General features: G+C 38.5%; 1 protein-coding gene and 1 pseudogene across 1 annotated transcript in view; both read right to left on the bottom strand.

The window, feature by feature from the left end:
* LOC119593459 (crustacyanin-A2 subunit-like) overlaps window positions 1-3,650 on the bottom strand; it is a gene marked incomplete in the record, with an annotated part of 29,973 nt that overhangs the window by 23,692 nt on the left and 2,631 nt on the right.
* LOC119593460 lies at window positions 143-938 on the bottom strand (annotated as a pseudogene).

Below are 3,650 nucleotides of genomic sequence, written 5' to 3'. Positions count from 1 at the left end.
CAATACGATCCACACAGTGTTTTAATATGTATATATGGTATGGCAAAGTTTCCATGTTCTGGGGGAAAATAAGTACTCTGAGTCACATTTGTATCTTATTATGTGCAGAGCATGGTATTTGTCTATGTCCTGTAAGTACATTCGGATGAATGAGGAACTACATTGAAGACGAAAAGTCGACGCCGTTCCTGCGGAATACAGAGGCACACCTGTCAATCGCTGAACCGGCATTCTGTGGAGTACGGGAGAACACGAAGCCGAACTCGGACTTGTACCTGTCTGTGTCAATGCAGGAATACACGCAGGAATAGCTATCGTAGTCAGTCTCGATCACTTCATAGGAGCGGCGAAAGCTGTTTGGGAAAAGGGAAAATATATAGTTGGTCATTGTCTGTTTGTAGATTCTACTATATTTAGGAAGGTATAACTTTAATATCCAGAGGAAAAAAAATTCTACCCATACCAGAAGGGAAATCAATGAGCATGTGGGCTTTTGGGAAGTCGTTTGTAGGGTAGATCTTGCCCACCAGTCTGCGATACTCATTGTTGGGGGTCAGTCCTGCTGTGGTCACCCTAAAGCCGTGATCAGAGTCAGAGTAATCGTAGTTGGAGTGGATGCAGCGAGTGTATGGTTGGTAGGGTTGTCGATGATCTTTACCTGATACCAGCGACCAGCATACTGTTGGAAAACAAATGTTAATGAGATATTTGCCACAAACGTGTAGCGATCAATTTGTAAGTGAAGATAGCATGAATAAGCATTAGATTGTTAGACAACTTACTCTACGAAGGTCGAAGTTTCTGATTTGCCACTCTGGCACAATTTCCAGGAGCTACGAAATCTGGAATGCTGTCGGCTGCGACAAGAGCCACAAGGGCAGCAGCTACGAGTACCTTCAACATGGTGCCTTGTCTTGTGTGACTCCTGATGGTGAGTTCTGCTCTTTATATATCATGTCACACGTAAAGCAGCGAAGGAGGCGGAGCATCGAATTTCAAGATCATCGTTTATTTATTTTTTCCCCTGATATACAGCTGTCTATTGAGATATTGGAGCTTAAAACAAAATCTTTTTTTCTATGATGACTGGATATAATTTTGAAGTCTTTTTCCTTGCGGGATACTCCTTCATAAAAGACCCCCTGAGAAGCTCCCAGCACTCAGACTGCGGGATCACCATAAAAGATTTCTTTGCGTGTTCTTTCTGTTGCAGCGGTCGCTGCCGACAAGATTCCAGCTTTGTGTCCGGGAAAATGCCCTTCGGTAGACGAGAGAACCCTTACGATCAACAGGGGCCAAATCAGAAGGAATTTAATTTCATGTAAAAAATTGTTAGGTAGTTGGGTTTTCGCAGCATATAGATATATATGTAGCAATAGTATGTGGGGGCCCACTTAACCCCACTTATATGTTATTATTTTTAAATTTGTTTCCCTTTTATTATGACACATATAAATTGATTGTTCAATATTTAAGAAAAACGTATATCCATATAAAATTTGCAACAATTTATTTAAGTCAAATTTTCCTAAAACAGTATGCTGGACATGGTATAAATTGCATCCAAACAACCCATACCAATGAAAAGAAATGTGTCCGAACAAAATACCCCATGGAATTTTTAATTTCTTTTACTTTCGTTTAAGATTTTTTGCGGATGACTTCTTTAAAAAATGTTATCGCGCTTGACAAAACATAATATAAAGTAAAAATATTTCCAAGGGAAGCAATTTAAACTTAGATCTACTGTATGAGTAAGGGAAAGCCCAATTACACGAAAGGGTAGGTTTGCCAAACCTTTCGGAAAAACCTCATTTTTCCGTGGACTACGAAGATGTAAGATTACAATAAAATTTGTATGAAAGGCCCTGGATAGTAATTTTTTCATACAAGGAAAATAGAGATAACGGTTTTTTCCCGCTTCCAGCTGGAGGGCCCCCTACGTATTTGGACACTGACTAGAGAATTTCTCATGATCTATAGCTGCGTGGTCACAACTTCGGCTATTCGCCGACTTCGCCCTTATCTTCTCCCGTCCCAAGTTCGGATAGATATTTCAGACGTTGTGAAGCCCCCCTTCATGAACCCGGGTTTATCCCTCCGCTTTACAAAGACAGCTCAGGGTGGACTGCCCAACTTAAATATAGGTCTTGTAGAAAATCCTCAAAGGATAGATCCTTATATGGAACTTGCACGAAAAAAAGATTGGGTACTGTATTTGTCTTTACTAAGCCAAATTTTTCCAATAGTGAGAAGAGCATTGTTTGCCCTTATTTAAAACGAATTTGTTAATCATTTGAATCTACCGAGGTAGAAAAGGGTAGACGAGTAATAACAAGATAACATTTTCTTAGTTTACTTTCAATAGGAAAAAAAAAACCCTTTTTCTTTGAAGTACAGACCCCAGTTTCCTTAAAAACCCGATACTGAAACGCATTGAAGCAAGTGAAAGATTAATGTGTCTACACAACAACTTTTAAAAAATACCATAATAGAAAAAAAAAAACCGTGACACTTAAAATCTTTAATTCAACATCAGTGTTTCAATTTTTTATGTAAAAAAAAAAGAAAGGAGGGAGGAAAACTAAAAAGAAAAGAGAAGAGAAAGGGGAAAAGACAGAAAAAATACTTGGAGTTAATTCGGAGTCTAATCACTTTCGTAGAGACACATTTAGATATGTCGGGGGGGGGGGGGGTAATACACCATTTATGGCTTTATTTCTTTTCGGTGTTCGTGTGTGCGACATGTCTTATCGGTCTATCTAACTACCTGTGTATATATAAACAACGTAAAAAGAAAATGAAGTACATACAGTGACATTATAAAGCGAAGTATGAAAATAAGTATATATATATACACATCGTAATGATAGTGCTAACGCTGAAAAAATATCCTATATAAGTAGACCTCTACGAAAGCTGATGCTGCATCAGTCAACCATGAACATTTCTTTTAAATGCCAAATATGTGTCTAGCAATATTTCCAGCACTGTGGCTCTTCATGAAAGTCAACTAAGAATTCATAAGAAGTATAGGTTAGGGGTGTCTGAACGGTGGGAGAGAATTTCTTATTAGGAAGTCATGGGCCCTTAGAGTGTTATTTTCACTTACAGCAGGACGTACGCACGGGCGCACACAGAGACACGCACATATATGTGTGTCTTTTCACACGTACACGTTACCTATATAACCAAACTTACATTTACATTTATAAATGAAACATGCATTCTCTTCATGTTAAGACATGGTACGAAATTGCTCTAACAAACAACCTCCACCAACTGATCAAGCAGTGTGTCCGCAACGAATATCCTTTTTTCTTTTCTTTTCTTTTTAAAGTAGATCTTTTCAGAAATACTATATAACCGATGAATACCTATTGTTTTCTCAGTGCAGAAATCAAATATGTTAATGAGAATATATCCACGGATGGAGCCAAGTTCAACGTCAGGTCCACTAGTGCTGATGGTAAAGGGACGTACGGGTGAGGTTCTGCGGAAACCTTTCAAAGAACCTCATCTCTCCGAGGACTACGAAGCCTTTAAGTATTCACAAGGAAATTTTATATGTAAGAAGACATCGAGACTCGTTTTTTTTTACTTGGATGAAGATCTACAATATTGATAAAGTGCTTTGTCGAAATCAAGTA

Source organism: Penaeus monodon, chromosome 32 (assembly GCF_015228065.2).
Source record: "Penaeus monodon isolate SGIC_2016 chromosome 32, NSTDA_Pmon_1, whole genome shotgun sequence".
Taxonomy (NCBI): Eukaryota; Metazoa; Arthropoda; class Malacostraca; order Decapoda; family Penaeidae; genus Penaeus; species Penaeus monodon.
The sequence above is the reverse complement of the archived record's forward strand: the minus strand, read 5'-3'. Positions and strand labels throughout refer to the sequence as shown.